Here is a 20,714-nt window from a genome sequence, read left to right on the forward strand (position 1 = left end):
TAATATATCTCAGGTTGGTACAGAGAAGAAACAAACTACTGTGTGTGGTAAACCAACCTGCTACAAAGTTGTTACAGCGATGACATGTTTTAAATCCTTAGCATAAGTATCCTCTTTTATCTAAGAGCATAAGAACCAGCCATCCAGCCCATCATATTCTTCATAGAAGCACAGTATCTGTCATTCAGTTGGTTTCTACTCTTGTAAGACTACATGTCAGTGATGATCAACAATCTCTATACTGTGGGGGGAGAAGAGGGGGGGGGGGGGGTCTAATTTAAAAGCACAGAATCTAATCCTCTTTTTTTATTTTTCTCAGTTCTCAGTGTTTTAGATCCTACAATGTCACTTGGTAGGCTGTTCCATGGACTTATAACTCTGTAAAAAAGTACACACACACACACACACACACACACACACACACACACACACACAAACCCACCCACCCATAGACACACACCCACACACACACGCACACACACACGCACACACACACCCACACACCCCCCCCCCAAACACACACACACAACCCCCCCCCCCCCCACACACACACACCCATGCACACACAGAGCATTGGTATACAAGGTTAATTATTATCTGAGAGTATTGACTAAAAAACATCATTATGGTAACCATGTAAAAACAATTCATATCTGATTACATAATAACAAGCTTGACTCTAAAATGAGATTACCTGATCATTACGTATCATTACACATCCATTTATATGCCACTAAAATGGTCATTCTGTTTGTTAAACGACAGTCAGGAGTCCAAGAAAGTGCTTTAACAACAGTTTATTACCTAGCAACATGCTTATATACTTTGCAGTGCAAGCACTTGATTTACGACAGAACCACTGTAAGGGGTGATAATAACCAAACTTTTTCAAACATATTCTTCCCTTTCAGTAGCATGGCAACATCCATACAAGTCCCTCATTGTTTTTTTATGTTGAATGTTGAATGGCTTTTTTGAATGGCTTTTCTCCTAAGAGGAAAACTAAACAATACAATACCAATATTTGAGACTTTTACAGTGATATGACAATTGTTGACACATTATGCTCTAGACAAAGAGCCACTTTTGGATTATATATATATATATATATATATATATATATATATATATATATACACACACTCACACATACATACTATATATATATATATATATATATATATATATATATATATATATATATATATATATATATATACTGTATATCTCAATCCTCTAACCAAACCAATTTAACAAGTACTGCATGGTAACCCCTTTAGAATAACCTTGCTGTGTCGATTGCAGAACAGCTCTGCACCCGGCGTCTTTTCACATTCAGAGTGAGTCACGAACCCAACAACCTTTTCTTCCTGCTGTGCTGAGGGAGATGTCATTGCTGGCAACCTCCCAGACAGCCTTGCCTTATCACTGCCAGGAAGCACTTCTTTAGGGCAGGATCGATAGGCTTCGTATTGGCTTCAATGCATTGTAGCAATCTCCCCCCTTGTGATTTAGCAGCACATATTGTATTTAAAAAAAGAGGTACTGAATTGACAATTTCCCTTCGACCATTTCATTAAAGACAAAAACATGATATACCCACAGGACGAATTCCCACAAGGTGATTTAAATGCTGCTGCTTGTTATCAACATCCCTGGGATCAAGCCACACAAGTAGACCTTCATATCACAGTAAAGCCACAAGTTCAATCTTCCCGTGTAAAACTGCATGAACAAAACAGACATATACCAGCGCTGCTAGCTGCAGGAGAACGCTCCCCTGAAGGTGTCATTCTGACTGGAGTAGCTACCTGGCTAAGACTAAACACATTCGTTTGAATGAAAGAATGTGAGCATCATGTTCTTATTAGGTGTGCTGCCTGCCTGTCTGCCTCGTTAGTGCAAGATCTGATCATTCGCAAATCCTCTGCATTTTCAGTTTGACCATGTTGACAGCAAACTGTCCCAAGTCAGGCAGGGAAATAAGGAGGACGAGCTCGGTATTATCATTCATGCTGAGAAGGGCGAGGGGCAGTGACTGACTATATAGGAGTACAGTGTGGGTGGGCTCTATGTGAGGCACAACAATCCTGACCAGAACGACCACCATGCGCTATCCAAACCTGGGCCTCTCTCAAGCATGCACTGCTAATCGTTAGGAGTTGTGTGGTGGCTTTTGGAACCTAAGAGCATAAGAAAATCTACGGAAGTGAGGGGGCCAGTCAGCCCATCAGTGCTTGATTATTATTATTATTATTTATTTCTTAGCAGACACCCTTATCCAGGGCGACTTACAATTGTTACAAGATATCACATTATTTTTACATACAATTACATTATTTATTTTTTTTACACATTATTTTTTACATACAATTGCCCATTTATACAGTTGGGTTTTTACTGGAGCAATCTAGGTAAAGTACCTTGCTCAAGGGTACAGCAACAGTGTCCCCAACCAGGGATTGAACCCATGACCCTACGGTCAAGAGTCCAGAGCCCTAACCACTACTCCACACTGCTGCCCCATAGAGCGTTGGAGACACTTCTTAACACAGAGTAGCTGGTTGATCTCAAAACGCTGTCAAGTCGGATCTTAAAGGATCACTATGATTCAGTATCGCACCGAGGCTAGACAGCCCATTCCATGCCCTCACCACTCTCTGTGTTAAGAAGTGTCTCCGACCCTCTAAGTGTCTCCACTTTATGTCCAGCTTTAGTGAGGTGGACTCCATGAGGGTGAAGTGTGCTACATCACTGCACAGCCCAGCCCTCCTCGTTATATTGCTCTCACCGCCTTGGGTATGGCATTAAAAACGACAGTGCAATGCAGCCGTACATTTGCAGCTGGCAGAACTGACTCACTTAAACGAGCTGGTAGGACTATATGGGTCTGAAATCACATGTGGGCAGCTGGTTCGAGCTGCAATGTTTTACAAGACAACTCAATCACAGCAAAATGACTAGGTAATTATGCTGAAAACCAGAAGCATGCTGAAGGTCTCAGTATGACTTCTATTAGGCAAGAATGTATACCGACAAGCAGTAAAAAAAAAAAAAAGCCATTCCAAGTGGGTTGGCTCTCTCAGTGTGTGTACAGACACTTACGGAAATGCAAGCCCAATGGGTAAATACAGCCAGCACATAGCGCAGATAAAGTGCAGGAAAAGAAAACTCCTATCAGTTAAACTTTATATTTGCCTAATCTTTCTCCAGACACTCATGATTCAGTAGAAGCATGTCTTTCAAATGATTTTCTTTTTTTTTTTTTTTAATTGTAGTTTGTTTCTTAATAGAGTACCTCCGAATGTAGTTGAAAAAATGATTCTGTAAAAAAAAAAGCAAACCGTCTAACAATGTGTTAATAAAATGCAAACAAAACGGCATGAGAATGGACTATGTACTACTGCTTCCTTATTGCAACCTGTTCAGCCTTTGCAGTTCAAATAAATAACAGAATGCTTTGGCAAACGTAAAGCACTATAAACTACCACTGTCAACAAGTACTAGGATGGACACAAGGCTGATCTTGTTATTGTAACGATAATCCGCCTGGGTGGACATGGAAAGATAGGCAGTACAGCCCCTCCCTCTGTTTTCATTTTCATGTGTAAGAACATGAGAACATGAGAACAGGGGAACATGAGAACAGAAGAAAAGTTTGGGAACTAGAAAAGGCCATTGGGCCCATCAAGGCTCGTCCCTTGTAAGCGCACCATTCTCCCCTACTGGACTTGATCAAAGTTTATATAATTGTAAATGGTGTAGATAAAGTTAACCCAAGACACTACTTCAAAGTTAGCACAGAGAGTAGACCAAGGGGGCAAAAATGGAAGCTGAGTAATAGTATGTTTAGAACAGAAAGGAGGAAGCACTTTTTCACACAGAGAGTTATAAATGCATGGAATAGCCTACCATGTGATGTAGTAGGATCTAAAACAATGGGCACATTTAAAACAATGACTAGATTCAGTGCCCTCCCCCCCAGTATAGAGATGATCATAACTGAAAAATCGTCTTAGAAGAATGGAAAACCAACTGAATGATAGATACTGTGATTGTGTGAACAATGTGTGTGTGGGTCAGTTCTCAATGCATAATCGATTATTACAGGCTCGATATCCGATCAGGAAACCGCTTGCAGATTTTGCCTCTTCTAATTAGTATTGTTCTTACAGTTAGATCGTCTTCTCCTCTAAATACCTTTATCTTTTTATATCCAGCCCTGCATTGCTCATTGTTCTTTTTTGTCGCACTCTTTGATTTTGGGGGTCGGCTTTCAAGACAATGTTTGTTCTACCTGGCCTCACCAAATTAGCCGGCAGCCCGGGGATGCTGTTGAGCCACCTTTCACAGCTGATTAATTCCCCGCTTCCTTTCTCAGCTCCTCAGGAGGCTGTGTTTAGGCTGAGCAGTTATTATTCAGACTGCTTCTTTACTGGGGTACGGGTTAGCACACAGTACTCTCTGCTAATTACAGGTGCTCACAGTCCACTGGCATAGCCTGAGTAACAAGGGCAGTGCCTTTCCTGAAAACTAAACAATATCCGCAGCACCTAAACAACACACAGACATCACACAAGTCAGCCATGTGACTGACACTCCCTTCATTCACAATCAGGTTTTCTAATGCGTGATGATAATGCATTATATAGGTAGCGTGAATATTAACAACAGGATTTGCACTCTGGAATCAGCTAGCATTGTGTGATGGCTTTATTACATGAATAGATATATATATCTATTCTACTTTCTCATTGCAAGAGCATTTCCCTCAACGATTCCCTCCACATTAATGGTCCATTGAATTGGTCACTGTGACAGGGCAATCAGTGGTCAGGAATACAGGCAGGGAACCTGCACACTAACTAAAGAAACAAGAAACAGAGTCCAGTGGTTTAGCACACTTTTATTGTTAGCTGCAACAAAATGGTCATCTGAACTGGAGAATGGCTTATCCGATCCCTTTTCATTAATATAACGGTAGGCGACACAAGGAGTTCTTCTGAAGTGTCCTTTGTAAGCTAATTCAAGCTCTGCCTTTGAGTTGAAAGTCGATGACAGTGGCTGCATCTGAGTGCCTGCCTGAGAAGCTGCTTGCTGACTCATCTTCCTCTGTGCCAGACAGTGGATCGGTTCACTCTCTCCGATTCTAGAAGCTTGTGACATGCTGCAGTGAGTCAGCAGACAGCATTAGCTGAAGCCAGACTCACTTCCCCCGGGATCCTTTTACCCTTACGAGGGCACTCATTTTAATATTCTTAAGCAGGACAAAACATCGGCCACAATTTGTATTTATTTTTGTCTAAACTTGGGTTTGGACAAGTAACTCAAAGCAGCGCAAGTTTCAATAGAAGGCTCCAGGTATTTCAGGGTGGTTCATAAATGTCAAAAATGTTCTCATAAAAAAAAGACAGACAGGCTAAGCAGTGTACTTAAACTGTGGTATTGTGTCAGGCTGCAGCTCTGGCATAAAACGCCTGTATAGATTACAAGCATCAAATCAAGACTAAATGCTTGAATGCAAACATAAAACCGTAAACCGGAGAAAGCACTAAGTATACATAAATAAATCAAAATGCTTTGACTGCATACACAGTGTACATGAAAGAAAACCGATTACATGGGAGAGGAAAGGAATGAAATGATACATTAGACAAATCTATTGTGTTTCTTTATTACAATAAAGGCATTTCTACATCACACTGTATATTGTGCAGCATTTGGCATTTTCCTCCTTAAAATAAACTTCCTTGGTGGATAATAATAATAATAAAAAACTGGTAACACTTTCCATGAGGTGCCTCTAATTACTGTGTATTTTCATAGTAGTCACTTAGTAAATACAGGTGTGCTTACACACATCATTACAATGGTATTATGCATGGTTAATGTACTTAATGTATAAATCTTGAATGGACCTGTACCCAGGTTGAACTAGACCTGTACCCAGGTTTAAACAGACCTGTACCCAGGTTTAAACGGACCTGTACCCAGGTTTAAATGGACCTGTACCCAGGTTTAAACAGACCTGTACCCAGGTTTAAATGGACCTGTACCCAGGTTTAAATGGACCTGTACCCAGGTTTAAATAGACCTGTACCCAGGTTGAACTAGACCTGTACCCAGGTTTAAACAGACCTGTACCCAGGTTTAAACAGACCTGTACCCAGGATTAAATAGACCTGTACCCAAGTTTAAAACACAAGCTGAGAACAGGACTGTTTCTGCATTCCAGGGACAGTCCTCAAGGCTTTTGCCATGATAACACCATGGCAATATGATGACAACATGCTGCAAGTATGTACTAAAAATAGCTGAAGGCGTTTTCCCGTTAAGTCAAATTAATCCTGACTTATCTTCTGCTTTGCTCTTCACAGGTACTAAGCGCTGCAGACAGATATTTTGATCGTTCCTCTGAAGTTCGGAAAGTATTTGCCCAAACATATCTGTAGCTTTATTTTGGCCAAGAGCTCCCTTCCAATAACAACAGAAGAATCTCAACCCACCCAAATATTTATTTTAATGTTAGGACACTTCTAACACTGAACTGTTTAAAAAATAACAGGTTACCGTTGGATTGCCCTTGTTATTGCTGTACATCAAAGGCTGTACCGAGCTGTGATTCAAACCTGGGTTCAGCTCTAGGACCTCAATACACACCGGGATTGTATCAGTCTGTCCTGGAACCTGTTTGCAGTTTTGCTCTTGACTTGATGTGTGTCTTTCTCCAGTGGCACATCCCACGATTGTTCCAAGTCCACTCAATGTGTCCTTTAGTCACAGCTCTTACGTAACAAGTGCTGTGGACTTTCCTTTTTCAAGGTCTTCGGTTTTAATAAAAAATCAGCTATTATCCGTGTCTGCTCTTACTGAGTCTGACTGCAACCAAATCCAGCAGCAGGCTGTCATGTGCTCAGAATGAGGGCTATTGTGACATTGTATTTATTATTGACATTAAGCTGCAGGTTACTACTTATTATGCATCATCACAACCTTTACAGCCAATCAGATTGCTGTGTTGCAGTAGGATATGTCACGATACACTACAGCTTTTGATTTCTGTAGTGTATGTAATGGAACAAGTTTAAGCTGAAAACAAAAACACATTCCATGTCTGTGTGAACCATCCGAGAATAATATCTGAGAAGAAAAAGCAAAAGAAAGAGAACCAAACACGATGTAAGGTATATTTTATAGAACGCAACGGTGTATAACAGCGAGTAAACTGGGACGCAAACATTCCAAAATCTAAAATAGATTCATTAGAATTCACAATGTTTACTTCCTCATATACTAGACTGCAAAACAAAGGATCACTTAACTGTGCAATTAAATGTTTATGAAGTGCAATAATTACCACTGAAATGAAGTGTTGGCCAGTAATTAATAGCGAGTGATCTGCAGCTGCTGTATCATTTATATACTGTATCTATGGTCATTTGAAATGTCTCACTGAGTCAGCTGTTTCTCAAGGACACACCGTTTCTTGTATAGACAAAATACACCACAATTTGCATAACACAGCCTTTCTCAATTGCAGGTAATTAACAAGGGCAACCATGTTTTAAAAAATACTCAACTTTTGTTTTAAGCTGTTTCAGGGGTTGTTGCAGTGGGTTAATGTCCTAGATTTTCAACTCTGAAAGCCAAGGTTCAAATTGGACTAATACGTTTGGTGAATACTAGTCTATATCACAAAACCACCACACAACTCAGCCCTCAGTGAATACCAGTCTATATCACAAAACCACCACACAACTCAGCCCTCAGTGAATACCAGTCTATATCACAAAACCACCACACAACTCAGCCCTCAGTGAATACCAGTCTATATCACAAAACCACCACACAACTCAGCCCTCAGTGAATACCAGTCTATATCACAAAACCACCACACAACTCAGCCCTCAGTGAATACCAGTCTATATCACAAAACCACCACACAACTCAGCCCTCAGTGAATACCAGTCTATATCACAAAACCACCACACAACTCAGCCCTCAGTGAATACCAGTCTATATCACAAAACCACCACACAACTCAGCCCTTGGTTTCTGTGCCGCTTAAAATATTTGTTTGCGTTAACTATGTCAAGATTTCAAAGAGCTCATGTAGCCTTAAGTACTGCTGTATTTTAAATGTAGTTGTCCACGGCAATGCTAAAATGCCAAAGCCCTCTGTTAACTATAACAGCGCTTGACATGCTTTGCTTATTGTTATTATTTTAAAATAAGTTATCAATGAATGTGTGGTTTTTAAAGGGATGGGATTGCACTGCAGGGCAGGTCTGCTCACTCAGCTGGTGCTTCCTTAAGCTATTCTGAATGGATACAGCTCCCCTGTGTAGAACAGGCTTGTGCATTTCAATCTACAGTGTGTGGAGAGATGTTTATGACTTGTCCTCCGACCTCACACCTGTAGAGTGCAGGTACTAGAACGATCCCCCACATTCTGCACATGGGACTTCAGCCTCAATGAAAAAGATGAGCTAACTAGAGGAACATTTTTTTTCTCTAAATCCTTGGTTATTAACAGGGCGGTTATTAACAACCTAAAATGGATTTTTTGACTTTAGCTATATCATTCAACTGGACACGTGATTCACTAATCTGGACGTTTTAAGCAGGAGCCCTGACTTGTTCTATTGAAATCAGCTGCTGATGCATAGACTGAAGAAGAACTGCAGATCAGCAGTTTTCAGCTTTAGAACACAGACTTTTAGACATTGTTTTTGATTGATTTGCTATCTTTTAGATAGGTTTATGAGTACATTTAGGCTAGAACAAAGAAAGATTAGGGGAAACGTGAGGCTTTCAAAATCTTAAAAGCAGCTGACAACACTCTAAGCGCAGGACTAGAGGACACAGCTGGAAACGGAGACAGACATACTGTAGGACAGATGGTGGGAGACGCTTCTTTACACAGTGGTGAGGCTATGGAACAGGTCATCTAGCTATGTTGCTGATGCTGAATTGCTGAAGACCTGACTTGAAGACCTGGGATCAGTCAGCTACAAGGAACTGGACAAGCATTGCTGGTCCTCCTGTTTCTGAAATGCTGTTATCTTCTTTTGTCTCTGAAGAATAACGGGATCACATTACTCCATGGTGCACAGTGGTCTCAACAAGTAACACTTACCTCTAACCTGCTGACAATATGAATAAAAGCGATGGTTTTTTCAGGCTTAACCCTTTCATGACCAAGCATTTTTCAGTGGGATGCTCCTCCAGGACCAGGCATTTTTTGGCTGTAGTTGACTCTCTTCCTATAAAAATTCACTTAAAATCTATTTTTTACAGTATCATCTTGGAAATGGTGTTCTTTCTTTCAGAACACTCTGGGGAACATTATATAGCACTTCAGAAACCATAATATCTTTTTGCTTTTTTTTAACACAATATTTCTTTTTTTGTTTTTTTTTAAGTTAAGTATTTTTTATTATGTACTCTGCTTAGAGATACATAAAAACAACCTTACAATATTGATGTTTGTGCAAATTGCAAGACATTATTTCACCTGAGTGATCTTTATAAGCAATAATGGGCACTACTCTTGATTTATTTTCTCAAAATAAATATTTATAAATAAAATAATAGCTATTCATTCCATTATTATCAGTAATATGGAAAACAAACGTACCTGATACATTTAGTTCATGAAATAGTATCTGCTTATATCAACTCGATATTTATAAATGTTGTAAAAACACATCACCTGAAACAGAATAAATGTTCTAATATAATTAGAAGTCAAATACATCAGGTTTACGGCGTTTCCCCTTTTTTGTATTAGCTCTAAACAAGTTCCTGTGATGTTTTGTTTTCGGCTTTTGTCTCGATATGTGTTTCTCCTGTACTGCAAAGTACAGTTGACTCTGTAAGTCATCAAATCAAAGTGCTAACACGATCCCGGTCCTTAAAGGGTTAAATTTCTCTTGGTGTATTCATAAAAAAGAAATAACATAAAAAAAACACTGCTAAACACCTTCTACAAATTAGTCATGGCTGAAAGTCTGGGATTCCCAGAAGAAATTTTATGAGAGCCAGGAAATATTATGTTGCAAAATAGACCTACAGCTCTTGCCAAAAGTTTTCACCTAGAATTTAAGGATTGACACATAATTTAAAAAAAAAAAAAAAAACTACATGAACATAATTTAGATATTTTATTTAACAACATTTAATCAAATAAACTACAAAATTACACTGCAAAGGTCTACTGGAAGCCATAATAGTAGTACACTATTTCATGTTAGATTTCAAAATGTCAAATTTTTCCGTTTTTTGTCAGTTGTTTGTTAAGTATATGGAAAACTACAAAGCGGTGTGTAATTCTATATGTTAACATACCAGTTCAGCAGGTGTCATTCCATTTTAAAATGAGTTAATTCTATAGGGTGATGCAACTAGGGTTTCGATACTTGTGACAGGTAGAAATAATACAAAATAAAACAATCAAATAAATGAATAAATGATTTTGAAAGCCTGTCAAACAGAACGTTCTGCCAAGTGGGAGTGACAGTAGGTGGTAAAGTAGGCTGTATCAATTTCTCTCACCTCTGGAGGCCCCAGTCCACATTACAAACCCACAATACAACCTGGGCCCCAACTGGCAGTCTTGAGAGAGGATCCTGGAGGTAGGACGCATTCAGGTTGGGATTGAGGTGTTTTTGCAGAGCTGTAAGGTGAAGCTTGCATGGAGTGTGTCAGCACTGTGCATGATCCCATTATCCAGCACATTTCACACACACTTAATTCACAAGCATTCAAATATTGAACTAACTAAATAAATCCGGTAACACTTTAAAATAATGGCCACAAATTCATGAATGAACAAAATACCATTCTTCCAACCACTTTCTCCTGAACCCTCCTCCCCAATCGAACCCTATAAAAAGAACATTTAGCAAAAAACACTTTGACACACTAATAATGTTGCGTGCCACCCTAGATTTTGCATCTTTCTTTACAAAGTTTTTAAATAAAGTTCACCATTAAATAAAGTTCACTGAACATTCAAGACTGTGACATTTGCAAAGGATTCTCGTCTAAGAAATGAATAACAGCAATCCTCTTTCACGCTCCTAGCTAAAGCATCATTCTAACCACCGCTACCTGACGTCAAAGTCAGCACGTCATCCAGGACTCCTTCCTCCCCAAGCGTTGCACAAGAATGCTTATATAGCCCTGAATGGAGAAAATTACATATTGTTCAGCTTGCACTGTGATCAAAACAGCACATTGTGGCTGCATGGTCCAAATATAGCAGGTAAAGCTGCAGACAATATGCCTTAGATCAAGCAACATGGGCGCTGCCAGCAACATACAGCAGTAAATCATATTTGTATTTTTGTTGCCAATTTTTTTTGTTCCCCTGGTACAGCCTGTATAAAACCCCACACCACACTTTTCCTAAACAGGGATAATTAAAAGGGGTTGCAGGCAGCCCATCGTTGACAGTAATGAGGCTGCTGTAGCAGGGGAAGTTGTCTTCAGGCAAGGTATCAGATGCTAGCTGCCAGGCAGTGTAGACCACCAAAACCATGCTTCCTTACAAAGCTGACCTAACAGCAAAAAAAACAAAAAACAAAAACAGGTCATGTTTTAAGTCAGTTAAATATAGTAACAGATTCAAGCACACTCTAATTATTGTTATTTACAGATGGGGCTTCTTTTTTGGGTGGAGGGTGGCATCTTAAGGAAATCTCCTGATGGGAACCGTGTACAAAGAGAGCTCCTGTTCTGTCACTGGGGATTTAGCTTTATTGAGAACTGTTAGCAGATTTATAAAGAAGAGATGACTGACCCAAGGACTGAGGACATGTGACTTCCTTGCCAGTGTAAGAAGCTGCTGTCATCACAGAACAGAGAGGGAAAACCAACCCTTCCAGTGGATTTTCAGAAAGTAAGGGCTCAAGATAATATTGAAAGATTTCATGTTCTATTAGATAAACAGGTTTGTTTATATCTCAGACTTGTTACCCCTTTTATTACAACCTGTTTTTGTTTTTTTTATCGGCCTCTGCTTGCATCAAGTGCTTGTTTTTTGTTTGTTTTGTTTGCTGTCAGACGGGTTTGCAAATTGTCACGTTTCTTTGTGTTGAAACAGGAACATGGGAAGTGGTGTACAGTCAAGTCAAGTAGATGAACTGCTTTATCCATGGACAAGCGTTCCGGCAATACCTTCATCCATGTGCTGTAATTAAGTCACAAGCATTCACTGCCTACTTGACTTTGACCACAAATATTAAGAGCTTTCATTAAAAAAGACTTTGGTGCTGTTTTCCTTTAGTTGCAGAGTGTTTGCTGTTTGGTGCTGTGTGTCCTTTAGTTTCACTGTGTTTGCTGTTTGGTGCTGTTTGTCCTTTAGTTTCAGTGTTTTTGCTGTTTGGTGCTGTTTGTCCTTTAGTTGCAGTGTTTGCTGTTTGGTGCTGTGTGTCCTTTAGTTGCAGAGTGTTTGCTGTATGGTGCTGTTTGTCCTTTAGTTGCAGTGTTTGCTGTTTGGTGCTGTGTGTCCTTTAGTTGCAGAGTGTTTGCTGTATGGTGCTGTTTGTCCTTTAGTTGCAGAGTGTTTGCTGTTTGGTGCTGTGTGTCCTTTAGTTGCAGAGTGTTTGCTGTTTGGTGCTGTGTGTCCTTTAGTTGCAGAGTGTTTGCTGTATGGTGCTGTTTGTCCTTTAGTTGCAGAGTGTTTGCTGTTTGGTGCTGTGTGTCCTTTAGTTGCAGAGTGTTTGCTGTTTGGTGCTGTGTGTCCTTTAGTTGCAGAGTGTTTGCTGTTTGGTGCTGTTTGTCCTTTAGTTTCAGTGTGTTTGCTGTTCCTGACAGGAGGTCTCTGTAGACAAGGTTCCTGTACTGTATCAGGACTGCGAGTTTATCCAGTATGTGAATAACAGCAGAGTCAATCATTCCTTTAGGAACGGCTCTTCAGTTTGGAATGAACTCTTTCTGGTTGCTGGCTGAGGAGAGCGATTCTGCCAGACGTCTGTCTGCTTTGCTAGACAGAGCTTGGATCTTTTGGCATAGCGGGCAGCTGGATAGTCTTTGAAACTGGAGAGTGCTACCTTAGTCTTTCTTGGTCTCTGCTTTTATACTAAGCTAAGGATGCTGCTCCAGTGTATTTGTCTGGTAGTTTATCAGTATTATGTGCAGATGTCAAAAATGGGAACTACATTGTCAAAATCTAGCTAATTGTAAATTGTCTGGCACTGATAACCAGCTGGTTGTAAGTAGTAAAGAATCAACAGCGATTGCAATACTTTGACAAAATAAAAATAGTCCAACGCTTTTTTGAGTTTGGGCTGACTATCTTAATGGATAAAGCTGTGGGGCTTAGCGGATAAAGCTGTGGTCTTTCACCTTGAGACTGCAGTTCAAGCCTGACATGGGGTCTTGTTTAAAATGAGCGTGATGGTCTCAGGCAAGTCCCTGGTGGTCATGCTGAGAAAGCACCATATGTTTTGCAGCAATTGCAACCGACAAGCCAAATGAAACCTGTGTTATTTGTATCTCTCCCAGTAGAATGGTAATCTCTCCAGGTCAAGGTGGAGGGCTTTGCTGAGGTCGTGTGGGAAAGAAGTTAATGCTGCTGCTGGGGGTACTTCATCATCCCCCACGGAAGTTGTTTACAGGGCTGTCAGTCGCTATATCTAATCAAGCGAGGAATATCCTGTGTACTTCACGGGCATGTCTCATTCCCAGGTGATCTTCATTTACTGGAGTCAGCCTCTGGGCTAATATGCAAGCAGATCTCTCAGTGCCTGGCCAATTATTCAAACATGTTCTCCGAGGAGCACTCAGAGAAAGGCTTTGATGATCAAGAAGACTGTTTAAATCTCCTGGCCTCTCGTAACAGCCCACCCCCAAAGAATCCCAGAGAAACAACAACTGGTGTCTGAATTTGCAGACAACACCTTCCTCACCCCTCCTGTCCCAGGCAGATGTCTGCATATGTAAGGCATTCCGGAAAACAACCCGAGTGTTTCACATCAGACAGCATAATCCAAGCACCCCAGGGGGGCTGTGACACATGAAACATGGGTTTTATTTTCAGAATAGCAGCTCCTATTATTCTGTTTACATTATACACAGTGCAGCATGTTGCAGCTTTTAATAATTGCTCATTTTACTTTGGCTGTGTGTCATTGTCAAAACCCACCTTATAACAGCAGACCTATATGCTTTACATTCTGAGGTCCAGGGTAATAATCATAAGGAACATACATCAAAAACAGGTTGAGAAGATTTAAAACCCTTTTCCTTATGATAGAACAGATACAGCATTGAATTATTGGAGGCTGGGTATCTGGTTTATGATATAACAGATACAGCATTGAATTATTGGAGGGTGGGTATCTGGTTTATGATTTAACAGATACAGCATTGAATTATTGGAGGGTGGGTATCTGGTTTATGATTTAACAGATACAGCATTGAATTATTGGAGGGTGGGTATCTGGTTTATGATATAACAGATACAGCATTGAATTATTGGAGGGTGGGTATCTGGTTTATGATTTAACAGATACAGCATTGAATTATTGGAGGGTGGGTATCTGGTTTATGATTTAACTGATACAGCATTGAATTATTGGAGGGTGGGTATCTGGTTTATGATTTAACAGATACAGCATTGAATTATTGGAGGGTGGGTATCTGGTTTATGATTTAACAGATACAGCATTGAATTATTGGAGGGTGGGTATCTGGTTTATGATTTAACAGATACAGCATTGAATTATTGGAGGGTGGGCATCTGGTTTATGATTTAACAGATACAGCATTGAATTATTGGAGGGTGGGTATCTGGTTTATGATTTAACAGATACAGCACTGAATTATTGGAGGGTGGGTATCTGGTTTATGATTTAACAGATACAGCACTGAATTATTGGAGGCTGGGTATCTGGTTTTGATGTTGGCAGAAGCTGTACTTGTACTTCTGCTTATAGGTAATTAACACTAGAACTGCCATGACAGTCTTTTGAACAATTTTAGCAATTAAAATAAAAAAGATTCTGAGTTTGTGAATTTTTCGCGCAGCAGTATTCTGTCAAAGGTGGTCCTTGCAGGTGGCCTGTGGCTGTTTTTTATAATGTTTTGGACCTGGCTTTTGTTTTGTACAAGGAGTGCACTGGGAACACAATCTCCCAGAGGGACTTCATTCTGCAGCTAGCCCTGGAGCTATGGCAGAAACATTTTGATCAGAGAAGCGCAAGCCAGCTTGCAAATGCCCCTCAACTTTCAGCCAGCGCTGCGCCCACTGCCAGAGCCTTGAAAGACAAGAAAAATGCCTCGAAACATGAGCAAGCTATGGGTTAGCAGATGTGTGTCAGCAGCTGTGTGTGCCGCCAGAGGTCTGCTACTGCTCTGTATTGAAATGGGAAACACATTGATCTCTCATATGCTTTCAACACCAAACACGCAGGTGCTTTCAATGAAAGGGTAGAATTGCTATTGGGAACCTGCTAAAAAATGCCTTTCTCCATGGCATGTCAAACCACATCCCCATCTGAACCAGCAGTGCTGTTTGTGGGAAAGTGTACCAAACCATTGCTGTTATCGGAATAGCTCTATTACTCAGAGCGCACCAGGAATCTCAACCACGCTGTTTCTCATCCGAGGTTTGGACCACCTTTGAGGAAGCGTTTGCCATGACCCAGGGCTCGCATACATTCTGCTTCCGTGCATTCGCTTCTAGTCTGAAGTAAATTAATGCAGTTCATTCACCAGAACATGCACCTACTGTTGCGACTAAAAGATGAGGGCTCTAATGGACTGGAACCCACAGAAAACCTTCATGTGGGTTATCTGACATGTTTTTTTTTAATAAAGAAATTGAAAACTCCTTAAACAAGCTGTACTTTCATAAAGGTTGCAGCTTCTGGGTGACCCTGGTTAAAGACAGCTGTGTGCTTCTCACATCAAGCAACAGCAGAGGGGTGTCCTGAAATAACTTGATAACCCACAACTGAATTTTCTTTCGCTATCCATGTTACCAAAACGAATACACATTTTGTGGGTTATCCATCTTTTTAAACTGTCTGGAAAAACTTTTTTTTTTTTTTAAATGGTGATATTAAGCAAAATCAGGTGATTCTCAATTAAGTGATTCTCTAATTAACAGGACAGAACTGTGCTCCAGATTTGTGATTCTCAATTAAGTGACTCTCTAATTAACAGGACAGAACTGTGCTCCAGATTTGTGATTCTCAATTAAGTGATTCTCTAATTAACAGGACGGAACTGTGCTCCAGATTTGTGATTCTCAATTAAGTGATTCTCTAATTAACAGGACGGAACTGTGCTCCAGATTTGTGATTCTCAATTAAGTGATTCTCTAATTAACAGGACGGAACTGTGCTCCAGATTTGTGATTCTCAATTAAGTGATTCTCTAATTAACAGGACGGAACTGTGCTCCAGATTTGTGATTCTCAATTAAGTGATTCTCTAATTAACAGGACGGAACTGTGCTCCAGATTTGTGATTCTCAATTAAGTGATTCTCTAATTAACAGGACAGAACTGTGCTCCAGATTTGTGATTCTCAATTAAGTGATTCTCTAATTAACAGGACGGAACTGTGCTCCAGATTTGTGATTCTCAATTAAGTGATTCTCTAATTAACAGGACGGAACTGTGCTCCAGATTTGTGATTCTCAATTAAGTGATTCTCTAATTAACAGGACGGAACTGTGCTCCAGATTTGTTGCAGTCCTGTAGTGTAACGAATGGAGAAAAGAAAAACAACAAAAAATCAAGCTTTGAAAACTGCTGAAATATTCCTGGATCCATCCATACTGTGTTTGTGCAACTACTGTACAGTGAGTTTGTCCCACACAGACATGTTTGCTGATCAGCAACCCTTACCCAAACAGTTCATACTCATCTTATTAATGACAGCAGCAACCAATGCATAATCTGTGTGGATGCGGAGCACTGGGACACAAGATACTGGGGCCAAATCACAGTCAACCCACAGACCTACTGACTGACCCCGGGCTGTCTCGGCTCAGCTAGACAGCTGCTTAGACCGCATTCACACTTGAGATTTAAGACGTCCCAGGGCTGCCTCAGGGCCGTCTCCAAAAAAGAAAAGGCAGGACCAGGGCCGGCCTTTACATATATATGAACGCAAAGCAGACTTAGGGCCGCCTTTTCATCTCACATGACCAATGTGGTTACGTCGCTCAGAACTCCCGTACTCCCACGCACGCGAAAGGTAAATAGAAAGGTGAATGCTCTGCTAGCCAAGACGACAGTGGATCAGTATTGAATGGTAATTATTTCTACATCGTACAACTTTAATTATAAATATATTAAATTTAAAAAGATCTAGCGGGTTAACGTTCAGGTTGTTTCTTTCACATAATATACGAGCTGCAGTGCATTCATAATTAAGCTTCATTTGTCACAATTACCTTTTCTTCCTGTTATTTAGTAACTAAGTGTTAAATATAAAAACTGCAGGATTGTGGATCTCAATAATGATCAATAATGCAGCGACTTGGCATATTCAGCCACCATTGTTTATTTTGCACGCAACGATATACACAGCTACAGAAGTGTGCGTCTTTACATTAAAATGCTGATCATTTCTTTTAGCTGCTTGCTTTTACACACACATAAAATACTGTTCTCATCCACAAATATTAAGATTGTTGATGCACCATAACATTAAGTCAAAATATTCAATAACATATATGGTTTTTTTTAAATATATACCATAAAATTGCTACTGTGCTGCATTAGAAAAAAAAAATGAATACAAAACATCTACAAATCAAGGATTACTGTATATCCTGGTAGCACTTCTATTCTGAGTGCACGCTATCCTTCCATAAAAAAAAAAAAAAAAAAATTCGCCACATTTTAAGCCTGCTTTTCAGTCACATATGTGAACGCGTAAATGCGCCTTAAACTGCAAATGTGAAGGGGGTTGCAGGTCTAAATATGCGGCGTCCCTGAGGCGGGCCCTGGGCCAGCACAGTAGTGTGAACAGGGTCTTAGAGCCCTAAAGGGTTACTGTGATGTAAAGCACTGCAGAGTGTAGTAAGCAATGGTGACAGCGTGGTGAAGAATGGGCTGCTGTGGTAAAACATGGTACATCATGGTGAAACGATATGGCAAACCTGTTGATCAGCCCTGAAAAAAGCATGCAGGCTGCTGACTTATTGTACAGGGCGGGTTCCGCCTGTAAAAAGTAAAGTAACAGGATTTTTCACAGACAGCATCACTGACAGGCTGAGTAGTCTGCCCTGTCCTAGCAGCTTGGTGGTGCTGTTCCATTGTGATGTGTGGAAGAGGATTTAAACTGATTTTGCTGGGTTGTCGGCCCCACAGAATCAACTCTTTGCATATTACACTGTGTAGCATTTATATTGAGATGTGGCTTAAGATGATGTAGCATTGTTTTTATGATACAGCACTCCAGCTATATCTCATGATCCGATAATTAATTCACCGTGTGTCCATGCTGACGTTAATTTGTACATGCTGTATATTTCTAATGTACAGGATAAGGGACCAGATAGCAAAAATAATGATGCCTTATTATTAATGATAAGAAAATGAACACCCATTACATCTTCCTTTGCTAAAGGTAGTCTTTATTTGCTTAAATTATAAAATCACAGAATATAGTTTATCCCATATATTACACCCCAGAGAAGAAAAGAAATAGCCCCCAATATTTATTTTTTTTTGCAACTAATAAGCAGTAAACCCACTCAGGTTTTAAATTTCAGTGGAGAGGAAGGATGGATCAGCCTTGTCTTGCAACACCTCTGAAAATAGAAGAAAAAAAAAAATCAGGATTAATTTAGCACACCTTTTCATTTCCAGTGCTGAACACCTGCTGACTGTTTTGCACAAAGGGATTAATTTAATGATTACTTCCTTGATGGAACCTGATCGCTGTCCCTTTTTCTTCACCCTGCTGTGAGAGGACAATTTAATTCCCAGAATGAAAACGCTCTCTCCTGAATTAGAGAGAATAGCCCACTCCTGGCTGGTTACATTATATTCCAATAAGGTCCGATTTCAATGCCGTGCTCAACAGGAAAACAGCAGATGTCTTGACAAAAAAAAAAAGAAGGTATGTTTCAGAACAGAATTAAAGTCAGAATTGCCCTTATAAAAGCTCCCCCAAGTAAAAGCACAGCAAAGTCTAATAAAGCTCAGAGATGTTTGATAAAGCATATTAAACAAACTTGGCAAACCACTGTAAACTATGTTAAATTCATTGTATGACTGTAAGGACAATCATAGGGAAGCTGGAACACTACTGTGCAAAATGAACTGGTAAACTTTTACAAGGGTAGAGTCAAAGAAAACCTGAAAGCAAGTCAAATTAAGGAGAAGCGTTCCAAAGCCATCTAGCTGGTCTTTATTGAGTATGTGATATGAACATGTGGTTCTGGGATGTGGTGTTCCAGTGTCTATCAGGGCTCACGTAGTACAACCTCATTGTCTTCTGTACTGGTAATGTACACGCAGCCCCAGGGCAATAGAATATGAGGAATAAGCATTACCATTTTATTCATTTTGAGGCAGGCAATGATAACATTTTCAAAGCAGACAGTTTAAATTATGTATTTTTTTATATAGGTTTTTGTAATAAAAAAAATATTAGATAGAAACTTAAATTAGCTGTCACTGTGTGAAAAAAAATACTGTGTGACATGAACAAAAGGCAGACTGTTCCTTTTTAATTTCATTTAGCAGACACATACTAGGCTGGCTTTCATAACACTCAGGATTTTTTTGTTTTGTTTTAGGCGTCCTTTGGTACAGGGTTCAAAATGAAAAATATCGCAGGGATTTCTTCAGCTTTAATAGTGAGCCTCTGAATCACTGACAGATAAGTCTTTCAAAACAGCAATGCGTCTTCTCACACAGGTTTGCAGTACTGCGTTTTCTCAGCAGAAGCATCTATTTGAGCATTTGCTTTTAACAAAGTAGGATTGATTGTCTTCGGGCAGCTTGACACTTTTCTCCAGAATAAACACAATTTAAGATGCCATTCCCATGCAGCCTGATATGAGAACGGACAGGTTCTGAAAAATCAGCCTTATGTAAACAAAAACAAAAAGCATTATCTTACTGTACCGTGACAGACGTGAAATCTGCATACAATTACATTTTCTAATGATTATTTATTTGTGTTTCAACAAATTATTTGCCATGTCTGCCACCTACATATTTTACAAAAAGTAAGCTGTGAGTTCTATTCTAAAACTGAGCCCAAAGCAATCTGATCAGAGGATGAGCCACCGCTGCCTCCCTCAGGAAAGAGCTTCTCATTGTTCAGCTTGTGTCTGCCTGTGTAGGACTAGGATTGCTGAGTTTCCGAGAGGCTAACTCAAGTTCACATGCCTACTTTCAGAAGACATCTAGTACCCACAAAACAAACAGAATGTTTATTTTTGGTTGACTGAATCAACATCAGATGAGACTCACATCCATATCTTATCAGCTCAGGGATGCCTATGCTAACCGCTGAGCCAGCTGGCTGCTAAAGACATACCCAAAATATGCACAGGTGTGTGGAGCTTAACATATAAACAACGCAAGGGCACAATAAGCATACAGTGCACTATATACACTACAGAGCAGAGGACAGCTGTGTCTTTAAGCAGGGATCATAAAAGCTGTTTGCACCCTGCTGTGTATACGCTAATCATACTGCACGCTATTTAATTTATCAATGATTACGTTC

This window comes from Acipenser ruthenus, chromosome 8, assembly GCF_902713425.1.
Source record: "Acipenser ruthenus chromosome 8, fAciRut3.2 maternal haplotype, whole genome shotgun sequence".
Taxonomy (NCBI): Eukaryota; Metazoa; Chordata; class Actinopteri; order Acipenseriformes; family Acipenseridae; genus Acipenser; species Acipenser ruthenus.